The 20658-nt window shown below is 38.8% G+C and overlaps 2 long non-coding RNA genes across 3 annotated transcripts in view; both read left to right on the top strand.

Annotated features, from left to right (window-relative positions):
• Positions 1-7545, top strand: part of LOC110741201 — a 72248-nt gene extending 64703 nt beyond the window's left edge. The window contains exon 7 of the long non-coding RNA XR_002517013.2: positions 7473-7545. This is a non-coding gene — a long non-coding RNA (uncharacterized LOC110741201). The remainder of the gene's footprint in view (positions 1-7472) is intronic.
• An 85-nt stretch (positions 7546-7630) lies between these two features.
• LOC116272578 overlaps positions 7631-20658 on the top strand; it is a 33701-nt gene continuing 20673 nt past the window's right edge. For both annotated transcript variants that reach the window (XR_004181226.1, XR_004181225.1), the window contains exon 1: positions 7631-7931. This is a non-coding gene — a long non-coding RNA (uncharacterized LOC116272578). The remainder of the gene's footprint in view (positions 7932-20658) is intronic.

Genomic DNA, 20658 nt, shown 5'->3' with positions numbered 1-20658 from the left:
AAGCTTTCCTCTCAATAGAACTAACTTGCTATAATTTATAGATAGACATATAGATAGATAGATATCCATTTAAATACATATATATCTCTTTTCAGGATTTTCCTATCAAATATGTATGCATATTTATCTCCCCCCACTCTGTGTAGACATACACACACACATACACATACACACACACACACACATATTCACATCCCTGTAACTCAAGTTTGGCTTGAGGTTTTTGTGGTTCTTAATAACTCTGCGTTACTGGTCCTTGGGCCTAATTGCCATCTGGCAAGCATCTGTTCTAGGCTAAAAAGTAGCAAGGCCTCCAAAATACTGCAATTGGCCATTTACTTTTCTCTGATCACTCCCTACCCTTCTCTCATTCTCAGTTGTGAACTTTTGGGTGGGGCGCTACTACTGTTCCTAGATGAGGAATGTACCACAGTCTGAGCCAATCAGCAAAAGGCATTTCCTTGCCACTGTGATTTGTTCATGAATTATGCACATATGATCCACTTTGGTCCAATAAGTGCATCTCAGGACATGGCAGGAGCTCCCTCTTTTGTGTCAGACCTGAGACCACCATATGGCGCCTGCAAATGAAAGCAGTACAGAGGCAAAGTTTACTGAGAGACGATAAAAATTCCAACAATTGATGGTAATTTTTGAGTCCCTGCATCTGCATCTGAGTAAGTTTCACTCTGACCTCTTTAATTACATAAGCAATAAATTCCTGTTATTAATTTATCTAGTTTAAGCAAAGTTTTGCTTATGTACAATAGAAATAATTTTAAAATAACAAGTACAAATCATAGAAGCCAAACTTGAGTTTTGGTGCCAAAGTGCTTCTGCTTGAAAAGAAATTCCTTTTTGGTATAAATCAAATGGGCACAGGGAGTCAGCGTACTCGGACTTAGGCCAGCCAAGAACACATGGCCCATTAGAACAAATGATCCCATCTGTTTCCTGTGGGAAAGGCTTTTCTTTCTGTATGTTTCAAATACTCTCTGCATTCAGGGTCTTTAAATGCCAACCGTTGTTCTAGTTCCTCAAACTCAACAAGCAAATAGAAACTATAAAATTTTGATGAACATCAATCAGAAAAGAAAATCTTACAACCAGATTACGAGTTCCCTCATAAGATAGTTGCATTTGGAAGAGAGACTTGTGTGATTCAGTATATCAAAAAGTTATTTCCCCACCTGTTCTCATCAAGCTTAATGAATACCTTACACATAAAACAATCGCTTTTGTTACCACATTCTATGTCTTGGCAAGCTTCAGACTTAACAGGTCCGTTAAAATGGTACCTTCTGCACAGAGGGCAACAATAATCTCTGGGCATCATTGTCATCAAGCCCTTCCCAAATGAAAAGACAAACTCTGTATCACATAAAGTCATCAGTAAACCATCTTCGGAAACTGGAGCAAAGAGAAGAATAATGTATTCAGATGTATTCAAGAGACACACAAAACAAATACACACACTGTTTTACAGTATTTACATTTTGAAGGGAACACTTTGTATCTATTTTAAAAGCTTGTTGTGTTCTGTAATCTCCCCAGCCTTTCAGACCCATAGCAATTTATCCGCACCTTTCTTGTGGTATTTATTACTTGCTACTTTTATTATCGTTATATGTCTATAAGTCTTATCTTTTCTACAAGAATGTGGGCTCCTTGAGGGAAGAGATTCTGTTTATCCTCATCTCTCAGGCATGGCATAGCACAGTGGCTTGTAGATATGGAACTTCTACAAATAAATGTTTAAGTATGTTTTTTAAAAGCAGGGCAAACCTGGATGGAGACAGAAAGCTTTTTTACTTAAAGGAGATTGGGTTAAAAGAAAGTTGTAAGAGTTGCAAATTATTGTATTATAGCTCAAACCTCAGTGAATAAATTTATTCTTCATGTAAACCCAATTATTCATTCATACATATAAACTCATTCATTAATTGAATATCTATAAAAGCTATTATAAGATCAAGAATAGAAGAGAAATTATAGCCAGCTAGTTCTATAGAGAGGAAAACTTGCTCCTTTTTTTTGGATCTCAGTATTGTATGCAGTCAGTGATACGGAATTTTCTTATTTCCCTGTTATTCTTCTTGCTCAATTAAGATGTGAGAGAAAGGTAGTATGATAAGAGTAAAGGATTTTCAAATTAAATGTAGATTTTTACCCTAGAAAGTTATAAGAAGAAAATTGGAGGGTTTTCCTTCTGTTTGTGTGTTTGTTTTTTGTGATAGAATAAATGTAGAGAAGAAAAAAACTGAGAGAAAGATAGAGAGAGAGTGCGTGTGTGTTTATGTAAAATTCTAAATTACCAAAGAACAAGAGACAGAATTATGTGTGAGTCCTGGAAAGACTTCTGAGCCTAGATGAAAGACACTAGCTGGCTAAAGAAATATTTCCCTTAAGCCTGTATAAAAATACCTGGATTAAGAACAGTCAGTAATTAGTGAGATAAGAATACCAAGTTGTACCTTATTCATAGGGTTCATTTAAACCTAGCTCTCAAATACATAAATAGTTTAATGCATTGATATCTTCAATGTCCACACTTTTCTACTTGAAAATGTGGTTGTATTTATTTATTTCCCCCTTGTTCACATTCAAAAAGAAATTATTAGACCCAGGTCAAATGAAATAATTAAAATACAGTCAAAAACAAGAGGCCAATAATGGCAAGAGACAAAAAGAGACCCTAAAACATTAGCTGATAAGGAGTTACTACTGTCAGAAAGAACACTTTCCTGGATGGGTGCTGTGGCTCACGCCTGTAATCCTAGCACTTTCGGGGGCTGAGGCAGGCAGATCACCGGAGGTCGGGAGTTCGAGACCAGCCTGCCCAACATGGCAAAACCCCGTCTCTACTAAACATACAAAAGATTAGCTGGGCGTGGTGGCAGACGCCTGTAATCCCAGCTAGTCAGGAGGTTGAGGCAGGAGAATTGCTTGAACCTGGGAGGTGGAGCTTGCAGTGAGCTGAGATGGCACCACTGCACTCCAGCCTGGGTGACAAGAGTGAAACTCTGTCTCAAAACAAAAAAGAAAAACAAAAAGCAAACAAAAAACTTTCTTTTGAATTTGTTCCCATTCATATGAATATTTTTAAATCACATACTCCACCAGTATAGAAAATAAAGAAAATATATTTATTGTTATTATCTAAGTAGAATCCTTAATTTTATAAATGGAAAATAAATACATTTGTGTTCAGCAAAATAACCGTATTTAAATGTGTTCTAATCAAAAACAACGTAAAAGCATTTTCTCTAATTTCTCTGTGCAGGTAGCATTGTAGTCTGCAGTTCAGACAGACAAAGAAACATTTTACTTTTTTTCTATAGAAGCATAATTATCTTTCAAGATCTGGATAATGTCTTGAAATCTCAGCCAATTTTATGTTTTTCCTCTCTCCTCCCTGAGGAAGTTTCCATGTTCTGATATTCTGATAAGTTTTGTGTAGGCTACATCAGTCAAGGTGGGGATTCTGTCCTGTCGTGTCATTTCTCCATATAGGTATCTAAGGCTAAGTCCTTCATTCTGTTTCGGCTTTAGTCATTAGGTCCACATGGGTAGCTACAGAGACGTGCCTCATTCCCATTTACGTGAACCCGACAGGTACCGAGTCTTTGCTGCTTTGGTGCAATGTTTGGTGTCAGAGAAATATTTCAGCTTCTGGGACACTCTGGGGCATTCTCTGAGGCTTCAGAAGAACCTCATTGGGTTGGACTAAGCAGACAGCATTTTCTGGAAATATTGCTGCTTCCTAGAGTTCAGCTTAGGTGAATCTATTCTAGAAAAGATGGTCATGGTCATAGAAAGGATGGGGTTGCAAAACGTGCTGGGCCAGCAGGGAAGTGAAGCAGATTTTCTCTATTTCATATTACTCCAAACATTTTTGTCTGTGCTTGGAGCTCTCTCAATTACCTTAAGCTATTTAGGCTTTGAATGAAAGCCAGGAAGAGATTGGCAGGCTACCTTTTTTTTTTCCTTCCAGCTTGTCACTTCCCTCTCCGGAGGCAACAGCCCAGGATGTCCTAGCTGTTTGAATAAGAAAGTTCAGGACGATGGAATTATCAGGAGGGGTGAAGAAACACATCATTTAGCATCTCAAAACTTTCCCAGGAAGTAAGAAAAAATGTCTGTGAGGTTATGTAGAAGAAAATTAGCATAAAGTTGTGGCTAGGTAGAAATTAGCATAAATTAGAATAAAACAGTCTGATTTTGCTGATCTCTTTGCCTCTAAGCAATCCTATAAAACTAAACTTTAAATCTCTTTAAAACAGAGAAACTGGTGACAAAGGTATTCTTTTCTACTGCATAGTTTTCCTTGACTTTCTGGTATGCCCTAAAACATCCTTAGGGATAAATCTTTATTGTCTTCAATAGACCACACTATTAAAAGTTAAACTTTTTCCTCTGTGAAATATATTCAATACTAATAACTGGTCATTTTGACCTTGCCCTTGGGTAACTTGGTAAGTCATGCATTTAGTTTTTTTTTTTTTTTTTTTCAAACTCCTTTGTAAATTAATTCCTTACAAACCAATGTAATATATCCGGTGTTAATTTCAATTACAGTTTATAAATTCCTTCACAGAGAAAGTGTCACTAAAGTCAGACAATGTCTTTGTATGTCTTCTGCATCATGCAATACGAAAACTTTCTTATTGATTAGATCATTTTGTTCCACATTCATTACCATATAAATGCAAATTTGTACTAGTCTGGGAGGTTATGAATAAGTTGTAACTTAAAGATTGGTGAGTTTTCCTTTTATTTGAAAATGGTTCAAGCATATGAAGCACCCATAAGCTTCTAATACTGTGTACGAACCATCCACCTGGACTGCCTCTGTGTAGTAAACATGCACCAACGTGCTCTGAACATCTCTTACATGTTGGTCATTGTCTACTTTCAGGGAGCCTGCCATTCCAAGGTAGGGAACTTGTGTCACCAGACACCCCTGCTACTAGGGTACACATATGTGATCTAGACTCTGCCACTCACATGTACCTGCGCATACTGGGTTCTGAAGGTTATAGACACACACTTCTGAGCATGTGATAATTGATATTCTGGAAGGTGCGATGGGGGTGGTACCATGTTTCATGCAGGTAGCAGTGGCAGAGCTTCTGACATCCAGAACTGAATATCATGGAAGCCAAACAGTAACGAGGTACAATTTCCCCCATAAAGGCCCTTTTGGTTAACTAAGAATTGTTAACCAAATTAGTAGCTCAAGAGTCTGGTTTTCATACCTCCTGGAGAGCCATAAGTTACAAGTGATCTTTCATAAATTACTTTACTGGTTAAACTAAATGTTGTTTGCAACGCAAAACACTTTTATAGTTATTACACAAATAATCATAAAATATCACAATATCACATTTCTATGCAAAATGAACTAATCTTGTTCATTTCAACATGCTAAATTTGAAACGCTAGACATGTTTTGCATTCTAGGGGACACGGTGACCTAATCTTAGTAAGCTAATAGATTTTCACTTCTTTCTTTGTTTATACATTTGGTGCACATATTTTTGAGTTGTTGAAAGGAGATTGTGTTTATAGGCATATTTTTTATTACTGGTATTTCAATTTAATACAGTACAGTGGAAAATGCAACTGGCCTGCCTAATACAATCACCCTAAACACTAAGGCATTCATTATGTGAGCAATTATTGAATGCTTTCTATGTACAAACTGTAGAAAAAGATGAAATGCATGAAATTAATACTAGGAGATAGTCTCAGTTTTCAAGCTCTCGCTATCACAGTTTTCTTGGATTAAGAACTGTATCCAAACTAGAAAAGTCTTCGTTATATCTCTATTATTTCTACTTATTTCTCAAATTAATTGCTCTTTCCATAGAACTTATTTATTACTAAGGCTATCCAAGGAAAATAACCTATTCTGTTCCTGTAGGCCTCACTGGTAGTATCACAAAACTTTGTGTTATATTTTATAACAATATTACTATTCATCTCCCACGGACCATATTAACATAAATGTCCTTTGGGGAAACAACCAAATAAATAACTTATGTGTCTCCAACCAAATAAATCACTTATGTGTCTCCAACCAAATAAATCACTTATGTGTCTCCAACCGTGGTCATGTGTCTTGCAAGAATCCCAGAGCCAGCCACCCATCCTACTCTCATCCTAACCAAACCCTGCTTTGTGGTATCTAACTAATTACATTAAAGTTCTGCCTCAGTAACATAGATTGATAGTTTCATTATAGCATTTAATTAGAATTGTTTTTAATTTTTCAGCAAGAAACAGTGTAAAAGGTGAAAGAACAGCTGTTGTAGGTCACATGGAAAGAACATGATGGAGTGACAAAAAATAAACTTTGCTAGAAAAGCCAAGTGGTATTTAAGTCTTTGGGAATGCCTTATGTGAAGGGAAGGAAGTCAGCCATCTGTCATATTTCATCTAATCAATGTCTCTGAACGTTATCACTAATGTTACCTGTGTGGTATGCACAGGCAAGGGCAAGAGGAAGTACTTGCAGAAACAAGGTCTGCTCTGGCTCAGTAAATTCTATTTCCTATAACATGGCACCACCTTAGCTTCTAGGAATATGAAGGGGATCTTTGATCCCTAATGTAGCTCCTTCCTGGATAGAAAATAATAATCTTCAGGTATTAAACAAACTTATAACAGGTATGACTATTTTTTTTTATTAAAGGGATAACTGGAGTAAAACTCTTGCCATGCTTTAAACTGATGTTAAACTGATATCCTCTTTAAAGATGGAAAACTGGTCAGGTACGGCGGCTCATGCCTGTAATCTCAGCACTTTGGAAGGCCAAGGTGGGTGGATCACCTGAGCTCAGGAGTGCGAGACCAGCCTGGGCAACATGGCAAAACCCTGCCTCTACAAAAAATACAAAAACCTAGCGAGGCATGGTGGTGAGTGCCTATAGTCCCAGCTACTTGGGAGGCTGAGGTGGGAGGATCACTTGAGCCTAGGAGGCAGAGGTTGCAGTGAGCCAAAATTGTACTGCTGCACTCCAGCCTGGGTGACAGAGTGAGACCCAGTCTCAAAATAATAATAATATTTTTAAAAATCAAGATGGAAAAGTGTGACACACACACAAACACATGTTGTATATATCATTAAGGAATTTTTTTCGTGTAATTGTGGGAGCTGACAAGCCTAAATTGGTAGCAGCCTGGCAGGCTGGAAACTCAGGCAGGATTTGTATGTTGTCTTGGTATAGAATTTCTTCTCCAGAAAACCTCCCTGTTTGCTCTTAGGAACTTCAACTGATAGGAGAAGTCCTGTTCACATTATCGAGGTTAATCTCCTCTACTTAAAGTTAACTGATGGTAGGTGTTAATGACCTCTACAAAATACCTTAACAGCAACATCCAGACTAGTGAAACAACTGGCACCATAGCCTCGTTAAGTTGATGTAACATTTAAGCATCACACCTCTTTAAAAAAGAACCCTCCACAGTTTGTTTTCAGACATCTGCCTTCAGCCCTCTCGGACAAGAATGGCATGTACCTGCATGAGTGTCATCTCTCCGTCTTCACATACACAAGGAACATGCTCTTTATCAATTATGGTACTTCTTTCCAATGAGTACAGAAATACTTCTTAACCCAGTGTTCCAAATGCCACTTCCATTTTCCAGAGCTAGCATGCAAAATAAAACATATTGACTCTCCCTTCCCAAGCAATTTAGTCACCTTGTGTTCTTAGCCTTTGCTTCTCTGCTGATTGTTACAGTATAGTTGGGAGCTGGATATTGAATACATTTGAATAGTTTTTTTTTTTTTTTAAAGGCTTTAGGTAAAGATGAAAGCAAGAAAAAAACACAATGGGATTAAGACTCAATGCTGGTACAGCAGGACGAGAGGAGCCAAATGACTTGTGTCATAAGTCAAATAATACATACGGAAGTTAAAGCAGGTGAGAGACAGGAAGAAGAGCTGGGGAATTGTTCCACTTAATGACAAAAGAGAAGAGCCAAAATTTCATGAACCGAAGGGGATCAGAGTGTGTCAATAAAGGGTTTTGAGGGCAAACCCAAAGTGAGTGTTTGGATGGTGAGGATGGTCTGAGTATATTAAGGATCCAACCTGAATTTTAAAGTTATGTTCTGTTCAGTTGAAGAGTCACTACAGTCTTTGGTAGAATGGGACAACCAATGTTTCCTAAACCTTACCCAGCCAGGCACAGTGGCTCACACCTGTAATTCTAGCACTTCGGGAGGCTGAGGCGGGTGGACTGCCTGAGCTCAGGAGTTCAAGACCAACCTGGGCAACACGGTAAAACCCCGTCTCTACTAAAATACAAAAGAAATTAGCCGGGTGTGGTGGTGTGCACCTATAGTCCCAGCAACTCGGGAGGCTGAGGGAGGAGAATTGCTTAAACTCAGGAGGTGGAGGTTGGAGTGAGCTGAGATTGTGCCACTGCACTCCAGCCTGGGCAACAGGGTAAGACTCAATCTCCAAAAAAAAAAAAAAAAAAAAAAAAAAAAACCTGATGTGTCCTAGTCTTCACAGTATACCCTATAACCTGACACAGGTTTTGGGGCTTCCTGGTCAAGGTGGGTGAGTACTGTGACACAGTTCTTCTGCTTCCAATATAGAGTCCAATTAGGAGTTCTCTGTAAGGCAGTATAAAACTGATCATTATATGATTCCAAACTGCAGCTGTAATGGTCATCTCTCTCAATGTACTGCACTGAACTTTTATTAGGTTGAATAGATATTTTATCAATCATGTAAACAATCATAATTTTATCTTCATGTTTACATTTTGTTTTCTTATTTCTCCTTATGATTTCAATAATAACCAATTTCATTCAATCAAAATGCCAGGGTAATCTTTGCCCCCAAGTCTTCCCCATGCACAGTGTCAAAGCACGAAGTCTTATCCCTTCTCTCCATCCCTTTCCTTTGTCCCCTGTTCTCTCTGTTCACTTATTCTTTCACTAGATTTGTATCTTTATCTAAAGATCTCTTTAGAGACTTCCTTGCTTCCATCTCTGCAACTCTAACATGTATATTTCCCCTTCCAGTAGATTCGAATCCTGAAAACATGATACTGGTAATAGTCATTTCATCAATGTCTTTTTATGAGTCCCATAATCCTAGAGTAGGATCCAAATTCCTTGACTTAGCATTCACTCTCTTCTATAATTTACACACAGCCTATCTTTTTAATATTGTCCTCAGCCATACTTCTGTTGTGAACTTCATAATTCGGGAAATTGCCATTTCCATAAAATGTCTTACTTTTTTCTTTTTTTAATTTTCAGGCCATTCCACATGTATTCTGTCTACTACTTGGTTTCCATCTTTCTGTTTCTCCCTTTTTCAAACCCCAGCTATAAAACTACCTCTACATAAATCTTCCCTGATCTGTTACTACAGGGAATTCCTTTTCTTTTTGATGAACCACTACATCACTTGTAGCATATAGTATTTGATTATAATTACCTAGGAATAGACTGTATTCCCTTATTGTATAAACTGCTTGATGGTAAGATTTTTTTTACTCATTTCTCTTTTGCCAATAGTAGCTTTGATAAATTAAATGTACATTGTATTTGGTAAATGAAATAATATATTGAAGAATGAGTCAATCCTTGGAGCAAATTCATTCTTGAGTCATCTCTTCTAATCCATGTGAATAGAAGACTTGGTTAGCAGAGATAATTACAATTTCAAGAAAATCTCTCAGTTCCGCAGTATACACCTCTCTAACAAATCATTTTTCTGAAGCAAACTGTAAGTATCAAAAATATAATATGAGTTATTTTCTCCACTTCCTTCATCCACTCTCATTTATTCTTACATTCTTTCATTCACCAAACATTTACTGTGTTTTTAATATATGTCGTCCTAATGCTAGAAATTAGAACTGTAGAGAACATAATTCCTACCTTCAAGAGGCTTTCTACTAGATGCAATAGAGATGTTAACTTTAGCATAAAGTTTAGTATGACAAGTGTTCTAGCAGAGAAATAAAGGTGGCCTTAGAAGGTAAAAGATGAGTCACCAAGCCAAATCAAGATTCAGTTAAGAATTCACCAAGACAGTAATGTCTGAGTTGAATGTTTAAGGGAAAATTGAAGTTGCATAAATGGACACCTTTGGAGGAGGTAGTCCTCCAGGGAGAAGCTCATATGTGAGGGCACAGAGGCAAGGGCAAGCAGTACGGGCTCTCTGACTTGCAAGCAGTGGACTCACAGAAGACAATATTAGAGTGATGTGTTAAGGTTTTGGTGGCCATTGTAACAAATTAGCATAAACCTGGTGGCTTAAAACAGCACAAATTTATTCTCTGACAGTTCTGGAGGCCAGAATTTGGAAATCAGTTTCAATGAACTGAAATCAGGGTGTGGTGTCAGCAGAGCCGCACTCCCTCTGGAGGCCCCAGAGGAAACCTGTCTCCTTGCCTCCCTCAGATTTTGGTGGCTGTCCACATTCCCTGACTTGTGCCTGCATGCTTCCAGACTCTATTTCCATCATCATGTGGCCTTCTTCTTTGTGTGGCCGTCTAATCTTGGTCTACTTCCCTGTTATAAAGACCCACCCAAATTATCCAGGATGATCTTCCCATCTCAAAATCCTTCACTTAATCACATCTACAGAGAACCCACCTTTCCTCCTAAATATTGTAGTACCTGGATTGCTTCCAAATACATACAAGCACAGGTAAATGTTCACATTCCCCTAAAGAAGGAAATTAATTGAACTATTGGCAATACCTTGACATCATATTGCAGTAAAAAGCTAAAGCTCTGATCCAGAAACAAATTTATTTTGTCATTAGAAAAAAAGGAACAATTTATGTGGTTCTTTAGATAAAAAAGGAAAATGAGAGAGGAGAAGTAACAGAAGAGTGGGCTCAGGGAAGAGAAACCAGGATTACAGTAAACTCTATGTATCAGCCAAGATGCTATAAGTAATATGGGAACAGAATTTAACAGAGGAATTAGAATTTGGACAATTGTGGCATAGCTGAGGAAGTGAATGTCTGGAAAGATGACTACAAAGATTAGGAAAACTTTAATCAATCAGTCTATCTGAAGTACTGATGTGGATGGAGTGGGGTCCAAGAATGTGTGGCTCTTGAAATGAAACACAAAGATCAAGCCAAGTAGAGGTCTGTAGACCCTGCTGCTTCTGGTGGCAGCCCTTGAGTTCAAATAGCAATGTCCTCAGTGGGCCCATAGATAGTGGTCTGGTGGTGGGCTTGGAGTCACAGTTGTGAAGAGAACCAACCATTGAATAAACAAGTGGATGCAGAGGAAAATGAAGACAAGCTGGGATGCTTAGGGCACCTCTTTGTACACCTGTCACGATCTCTCTTAGTCCATTTTCTGCTACTATTAAAAAAATACCAAAGACTTGGTAATTTATTTTTGTAAAAAATAGACCTATTTGGCTCATGAAGGCTGGAAAGTCCAAGAGCACAGCTCCAGCATCTGGAAAGAGTTATCCCCTGGTGGAAAGGCATCACATGATGAAAGAGCATGTGAGACAAAGAGGAAATCAGGTTGAATTCATCCTTTTTATCAGGAACCCATCCTCACAATAACTCACTCATTCCTACCATAATTAGCTTTTCCATGAACGCAGAGCCCTCATCACCTCTGAAAGGTCTCATCTCTTAATACCGCTACGGTGGCAATACAATTCCAGTATGAGTTTTGGAGAAAATATTTAAACCAATTCAGCCTCTGACTACAACAATCTTCTAAGAACACGGATTTCAGCTTCAACTTCCTTTAAATTCAATTCGCCTTTAAATCCCACGCAATTTCTTCTTTTGGCAAACTATTATTTTATGGTTTGCTTTACTTAATAACAGAAAGGGTTTTTTTTCCTCTTGTTTCGTTGATCATGGCTAATATTAGAGATCCCTCGTCATAACTAAACTGACACAACACATTCCAGTAGAGCCTATGAGATGTGCAAAAGGAATCCCAAATAATTTGAGTGAAACTTTTATGTGACTCAAGAGAAAGGGTGATTTCACATCTGGGTCAAGATAGGAAAGTGCAGAGTAGTATTCATGGAAGAGGCAGGAGGCAAACAAAATGCTGAGAATAAAACTTCTCCCCCAGATTCATTAATATCTTGAAGAGCTTCTACAGCCACAGGAGACTAAGCCAATTTACCTTAATCTTGACAGACAAAAAGGCTTCCCTCTAACATGCTGCGTTACAATTTATCAAATTCTGAAAGTCAGGAGCTTAGGAGAGAAATTCAAGATGATTCTAAGCATTCACAGCATTAAGTCTCTGGAAATACTCCCCGAAATCTTTTTTCCCCTATTGGATTTATTTCTTTTTGCTTTACTTGATACTCAAAAAGATTTGGTTATTTTTTTCATTGTGTCAATCTGTAAGTCTGACTTCAAACTCTCAGAATTTTGGATTAGTTGCTTTTAGAGACTCAGAGGACAAATCCTGCCTTTGCCTCTTAGTGGGACGAGAAATTCTTATCTGAGCTAACAAACAGCAAGATTAGATTATCAATTCCTAGTGTCTCCTATTATAGTTCATGCTGCAGGAAGCAGTTCTAGAGAGTGTGTTAACCTGGTCTTTGTTCAATTATGTGCTTGACTTGAGTCCTTGAGAACCTAATGTGTATGTACACCCTGGACTATTAAAATCTATTTGAATTCCTGTAGGAGTCTGATAGTCTTCAGATCTCATGGTCTCTCAGAGAGGCACCCCATACGTAAGAGGTAACTGGTGCCAGTTAACACAGACACTAGTCTCAGTTCCATGAGTATGAACTCATGGATAGTTTTGATGTGAATAATCTCACCTTATCATTAGTAGTAAATATAAATATACATATATGTGTGTGTGTGTGTGTGTTTTATATATATATAAAACACAGCAACTGATATTTTACAAACTGCTTTTGCAAACATTTGTGTTTCATAACAGTGTAACTACCCAAGGGGTTCTTTGTGCCAGCTGCCCAGATAGAGCCAATATATCAAGACAGAGGAATTGCAGTAGAGAAAATGTTTAATTCACACAGAGCCGGCTAAATGGGAGACTGGAGTTTTACTATTTCTCAGATCAGTCTCCCCCAAAATTCGGAGACTGGGAGTTTTTAAGGATAATTTGGTCAGTAGGGGGCCAGGCTGTGGAGAGTGCTGATTGGATAGGTCAGAGATGAACTCCTAGGGAGTTGAAGTTGTCTTCATGTGCTGAGTCAGTTTCTAGGTGGGGTCCACAAGACCAGATAAGCCAGTTTACACATCTGGGTGGTGCCAGTTAATCCATCGAGTGTAGGGTCTGAAAAATATCTCGAGCATCAATTTTAGGTTTTAGAATACTAATGTTATCCTCAAGAGCAACTGCGGAGGTTTAGAATCTTGTAGCCTCCAGCTGCAAGACTCTTACACCATAATTTCTAATCTTGTGGCTAATTTGTTAGTCTTACAAAAGCAGTTTGGTCCCCAGGCAAGGAGGGAGTTTGTTTCAGGAAATGTTGTTTACATCTTTGTTTCAAAGTTAAACTCTAAACTACGTTCCTCCCAAAGTTAGTTTGGGTTACGCCCAGGAATGAACAAGGAAAGCTTGGAGGTTAGAAGCAAGATGGAGTGGGTTAGGTCAGATCTCTTTCAATGTCATAATTGTCTAAGTTATAATTTCTGCAGAGGTGATTTTGACACTGCTTCATGGTAGGCAAGGTAAAAATGTTATTCCTATGTTAATGATAAGAAAACCGGAAAACAGAAAAGCGAAGGCTCTTCCCTAAGTTAGTATAGCCAATGAGTATGAGAGCAGATCTCAAATTATTTCCAATCTACACTTGAATGGACATAACTATCTTTTCAAGAGTTGAAAATAAATTTACAGGAAATATCACATTCCACGTCCCAGTACTATCTGGGGAAAAAGGGGGAAGATATTTATCTTTCACTATAAAAAGAAAAACCAAGTCCCTGGATGCTAAGTGCCCAAAGATGCTGTATTAGTCTGTTCTCACATTGCTAAAAAGAACGACCTGAGACTGGGTAATTTATAAAGAAAATAAGTCTAATTGGCTCATGGTTTCGCAAAATGTACAGGAAGCATGGCTGGGGAAGCCTCAGGCAACTTACTATCATGGTGGAAGGCAAAGAGGAAGGAGGGACATTTTACATGCCCTGAGCAGGAGGAAGAGAGAGAGAAGCGGGAGGTGCTACCCGCTTTTAAACAACCAGATCTCGTGAGAACTCACTCACTATCACAAGAACAGCAAGAGGGAAATCTTCCCCCATGACCTAACCACCTCCCACCAAGCCCCTTCTCCAACACTGGGGATTACAATTCAGTAAGATTTGGGTAGGGACACAAATCGAAGCCATATCAAACACCTAGCCAGTCAGATGCAAATAAGTAAGACCCCAAAATGTCATATCTGAGCTCTTTCTCAGACCCTTATTTCTAATCAAACCAAATAAAACATTAGGGAAGTGTGGAAAGCAAGAAGATATTTATTCCAAAGTAAACAACCCATATACCCTGCCTCTGGTAAGGGAGTCTGCCTTCTTCATTTTAATTGATAACTTAAAATTCCTAGTCAGCCAAATTACATTTTATTGCATATTGCAAGATGTCATAATGATAATTACTCTTCTAGAAAACAAGACAGTTTGTTGTTATATCCAGAGAGGCAAGGAGCTAAGTTTGTGCTTGGTGAATTACAACCAATGGGTGCCACTAACCTTCAAATGTGCTATTACATTATTTAACTTTTAGACAGAATAATAGAGTTCTTGATCATTACTCTGATTTTAATATCTGATAGTTCAAGAGGGTAATAATGTTGTAGAGCTAAGACAGGAGGAAAAGGTAAAATTATCATCACTACTGGTGATTCACTGCTGGTATGTGACGCTAAAGATATGCTTTATTACTTGATTTTAACTTAATAATTCAGAAGAAAAGGTAACAATTCAGAGAGTCAGAAAATGGGGAGTGACTACATTCTCTGTTTTTTCCTACATAATTCAATAAAATTGAAATTTGAAGATGTTTCAATTATCCAGAGGACGAGATGTTTGTTCACCAAACATTTGCTGAACAGCTACTATGTTCAAGGCCCTAGACTAGTAATCCAATCTCTAAAACTCCCTTTCCTCAGGTGCTCTCAGTTTAACTGTGGAGTAAGATGGGAAAAGAATAAATCATATGGCCAGGCACGGTGGCTCACGCCTGTAATCCCAGCACTTTGGGAGGCTGAGGTGGGCGGATCACAAGATCAGGAGTTCAAGACCAGCCTGACCAACATAGTGAAACCCCGTCTCCACTAAAAGTACAAAAATTAGTGGGGCATGATGGTGCATGCCTGCAGTCCCAGCTACTCGGGAGGCTGAGGCAGGAGAATTGCTTGAACCAAGGAGGTGGAGGTTGCAGTGAGCTGAGATCGCGCCACTGCACTCCAGCTTGGGTAACAAAGAAAGACTCCATCTCAAAAAGAAAAAAAAAAAAAAGGAATAAATCATATTGTACTACATTCTACCGTATAGAGGAATTACTTTCTCTTCCTGGATCAGCCCAGGAAAGCTCACAGAAAAAGTGAAAGTAAGTAAAGATGAGTAGTTCCTTTATCTAAAAAAGAAAGCAAAGTGAAAGAGGAAGGATAAGTGTCCATGTGCCTGGCCCTGTGACAGAAGATGCATACATAAGGCAGGGGTTTTGTCTGTGTTGCTCGACTCTTGTAGCCCCTGTGTGACCTGCTGATGTCACTCAATAAACATTTATTGGACAGAGAAGTGAACCCTAGGTACAAGGATAACAGAATGTGAGAATTGTTTTTATCTTGACTCATGTTTGACCATAATTTTGCATTTGTCTGCTTTCTGATTCAGGTTCACAGTTCATTCTTAGCAATGCCAAGATACAAAAACTTCTGAAAACCAAAAGTATTTTCCTAACTCATTTGGTGTCAAAATATAACCTGACTTGATCTCATTTAGTGGAAAAACCTGACCTGGAGTGACATCAGGCTATATTTAATCTAAATTTACTCTAATTAGTGGGAATATTTACTGAGAAAGTAATGGTGTTTGGCAATGTGGTGCTGCCCCAGACCTCGCTGGGGGTGTTATATAATATGCATTACATGTACTACTTTAGCACCTTTTCAAGATCTGAAAAATGTTGAACTACAAAACACATTTGCCCCAAGAGCTTTAGATAAAGGATTGTAGACCTGTAAAACATTACAAATGAGCCTGATGAAATTCACAGATCCTATCAGCTTTTGCTTCTTTACCTCCTTCTGGCTTATTGTTCAGGGTTGGTCTTATGCCAATCTCAGTGTGTGTTATTGTGTGGCCTTACTGTGGCCCCAGGTAATCACTGCCCCATATATGTGCTCCACTCTAGTCCAGACCTTGTTTGTGGCTGGCCCTGCCAGGGGCCGTGTATTAGTTTCAAATGTCCAAAGACACTTTGCACACCTGACCCTGATGAATTGTCACCATTTTAGGGATCATATAAGTACGGCTGTAGAACTGTCATTTGGTCCCAAGCCTATGGTTAAACTCTGATGCCAAATCACCTTTCCTGTCCCTCCATCCCTCAAACCATTGCACTCCTCTCACACAAAACGTGTTACTAAAACCAGCGTTGTCTCAGATACTGAAATTAATACTAGTTAGATATTCTCTAAGAATTTAGCCACAAGTTACAGATAATCTTTAATGGTAACAGAGACAAGGTTCACCAAATGGAAAGAGAAAGCAGAGTAAGAAATTACCTTCACCTGATGTGAATGGACTATTTTGGGGTGCCTCCGAAACTGTAAAGCTCAATACGCTAAAGGAAAAGGTACAAAGAAGCAAGGAAACCAAGTCAAAGACGTTGTCTATTGCAAATCTTGCCAAGGACAAACTCTGAACTCAACAATAAAGACATTCTGCTTGTTCCGAGCACCTAATATGTATTAGATGCTGCAGCCAATGATTTGTTGCCTCATAGAATCCTCACAATAACCAGTAAGATAAGTTTAGATACCTTTATTTTACAGAGAAGGAGAAAGGCATATTAGGATTGAAAAACTTCCCCTAAAGACATAGACCTTGGACAAGGCAGACCTGGGAGTAGGTTTGTTCCCCATACTATGCAGCTCTGCCTCATACAACTCTGTGCTTAAGGCCACATGCAAAAGGATGCTGGCCTTAACAAAAAGAAGGACCCTTACTCTGTACTTCTAGGAATGTATAGAATACCCATCTCATCACTGATTAGCAGTAATCAATAATGAATTGTGAATAGGTGATGGTTTTATCAATAGGCTCATCTGATTTATTATTATTGATATCAATAGCAGTGGCATGTTGAGTGGCTAATAGAGCCTGGGCCTCGTGCTGAGCACTGATCACGAATCATCTTCTCATTCACGCTGCCAGGAAGGCATTATAATCCCTGGGATTCAGAGAACTTGAGTAACTTCCCTGTGATTCCTCTGCTAGCAAGTGGAAGACAAGAGATTTAAATATACAATTATCTAAACATATACTGAAGCATGAGCTAAAACACATGCTCTTTCCTCACATCATGCTGTAACACTTTCCAATAAGAATCTATTGTTGGCATTGAATCCTAAGAGCCATATCTTTTTCACAGCACTCACCCTTGAGCCATTGTTGAAGGAAGATGGAAGGCTCATAGTACCACCACATTTTCCCTCTCCTAAGAAACGAGAAACACAGAAGCACGTATGGACTTTGGAGTGCCCTAGAAGGACCACCTATGACTCACCATGCTATGAGGATGCAATCTCACTTCAGAAATAAGAAGAAAAAATTATTTAAATAATTATACTGTAATCCACTCACTCTTCCCGCACATTGAGAAATCCATCTGTGGGCTGCTTGAGTTCAGCCAGCTCTCTCACCTGTGCAGCATTGAGGCTGTACTGCACCGAGCCGTGAACAGGCCACCAGTGGTTTTTTGTCAAGTGATGTGATTTTTCAAACCTTGCTCACCTATTACAAGACAGCATGGATGATAGGGCACACAGACATAGAAAAATTACCCCTACTCTTCTCCTGGGAAAATACTGCAGCAAGAATATTATCTTCTAGCTGTGATACAGGATGGAATTTAAAAAGAGAGCGATGCCATTAGCACAGAGCTCTGCATCTTTCCAAGCCTTCTTCCTGCAGACCTATGAGGTGCCCCTTCATATTGCAACACCAGCACCTAAGAACTGGATAATTGAGTGATTTTCAACCAGGGAAAATAGGGCCACCCCACCCCTGGGTAGTAGTATTGATGGAGGAGTTTAGAAATGTGTGTGGGGTATGAGAAGTGCAGTTATGGTGACATGAATTGGAGAGCTGGTCTGTCTTTTAGTTAAGGGAAACCAGAAATATGTGAGCCTGTTCCACAAAATATCAAGACCAATTCTTCTGTTGCAGGGTATGGCCATAGAACTGTCGTTTGGTTCCAAGCCTATGGTTAAACTGTGATGCCAAATCACCTTTCCTGTCCCTCAATCCCTCAAACCATTGCACTCCTTTCACACAAAATGTGTTACTAAAACCAGCATTGTCTCAGACATTTAAAGCTGGGAATATCTAGTTAGATATTCTCTAACAATTTAGCCACAAAAGAAGAATAATGGAGGGAAACAAAGTAAATGGAGAAAATAATACAATAATTCTTAAAGTTACAGATAATTGCCTTTCTTGATTTTTAAATACAACTTTAGAAAAACTAGGAATCAACCTAAACTAATATAAAAAATATTGCTTATCATTGTCCCACAGTTATATTTCTCTCATGCTCCCCTCACTCTACATCTTTAACCCCAAATTTAATCATTGACAGAAATAGATGGTTGGGATATGACCGCTTAATTATCTGGTTCTGCACCAAGTAGGGTATTTTTTTGGCTCAGTGTACAAATGTACAATGTATTGCATGTGTCACCACACAATGGCTTTCAGGTAAATTCAGTCATAGCCTGTTTTTGTATGACCTGGAAGCTAAGAGTGGCTTCTACATTTTTAAAGGGTTAAGAAGAAGGAAGAAGAGAAGAAAAAGAAAAAGGAGGAAGAGGACAAAAATATATAACAGAGATCACATGTGGCCCCACATAGCCTGGAATATTTGCTACATGGCTTTTTAAAGGAAAAATGTTCTGACCCCTATCTGCATTAATAATTTTTAACTCAAGCATTTTGAGACCAGGGATAGTGATAAGGCCTCTCCTGAGAAAATGTTGATCAGTCTCAGCACCATGCAAAGAGGTTCCTAACTGAGGATATATTTTAAATAACAAAGATGTAGAAAAGGCAGCTCCTAACTTGCCAATCCTGTATGTGGTCTGGAAGCAGATATCAAACGTAAATCCCCATGAGCCTTAGCGAAGCATCAGGTCTTGCTGCGTATTCAAAAAAATGCCCTCAGTTTGGCTTAAGGTCATTAGCAATAGCCCCCAGGTCTTTACTAATGTGTTACTGATTCAGGGGCCCAAATAGTCATCTGGAGCTCTATCCCTCCTACCTCAGTTTCCATTAATTCTTTGCTATTAAGTAGCAAACAAATTAGGCAAATATTGTCAAGAAGGGGATTACGAAGATTAAAATTAACAAAAGAGACAGTTGGAGGATTTATAGCAAAGGCTGGTTCCAGTCAAGTTTCACTGGGAAAGAGCATCATCTCTATCTCATTTGCCAGTAATTAGCTCTGCCTTTATTGCATTGTAAATACTGCTTTAATTACCGCACTCCTTAGTTCAGAAGATGGAACTCAGTATCCTTATTGGATTTCATGTTCTGGCAATCCCTCAGAGCCTTTGCTGTGCACAATAGATGTATGCAAATGCAACTGGTAATGGCTACGTGAAAGGATTACAAGGAATAGATTTGAACAATGTGAGTCACGCACAGTTCTGGAGAAGGAATTGCCTGCGCCCACTTCCCCTCCCCGCTTCGTTATAATCCTGATCCCCCTTACTCTGGAGTCTCAGGAAGAATTAACAAACATAGATAAGGCAACTCTGTTGGGATAACATTTGAAAAGGCTTAACTAAGCCAGTGGAGATAACCATCTTTAGGATATCCAGGCTACAAAACGAAAGTGGTCATTAATTAGGCATTAGTAGCATCAGCTAGGAAATGAACCATGAGGTACAGGGGCCAGAGCCAGAGGACTCGGGCTTGAGGCTCAGCTCATCCATTAACTCACGGGGTGGTTTGGGTAAATCATTTCTCTTTGGAACCTTAACTTTCACCATTGAAAAATGGAGAGTTAAATAAGTGATTGTATATAACTCCAGATCAAAAATTGCATGGATTTATACATTTTATTTTGGAAGACATTTTAAAACACATCTATTTTAATTCTGTGTGGCAGATTTCAATGGTGCCACATGATATTCCCTAAGGCCACCTTTGGTTTCACTTGCTACTATTGTAGACAGTTCTATGAAAGTTTATGCTTCCTTTGCATTCTCAATTGCCTACCAAGTGCATACCTTGCTTTTCCATATTCTGCTCCAGGATCAGCTTTCTGAGCACCACATGAGTGGAGCTCCCGAAAGCAACACTCAATGAAAAGGAGGCAGGTCTAGATGCACAAGTGTTCCATTCTCCCATCTTTCATCCTGGAAAATATTTGGGATGCTCCTGAGGGAACCCAGAGGAATTGAAACCC

The sequence above is a fragment of the Papio anubis genome, unplaced genomic scaffold (genome assembly GCF_008728515.1).
Source record: "Papio anubis isolate 15944 unplaced genomic scaffold, Panubis1.0 scaffold13, whole genome shotgun sequence".
Lineage (NCBI taxonomy): Eukaryota > Metazoa > Chordata > Mammalia > Primates > Cercopithecidae > Papio > Papio anubis.
Note: the sequence above shows the minus strand (reverse complement) of the source record. Positions and strands in the feature narration are given on the sequence as shown.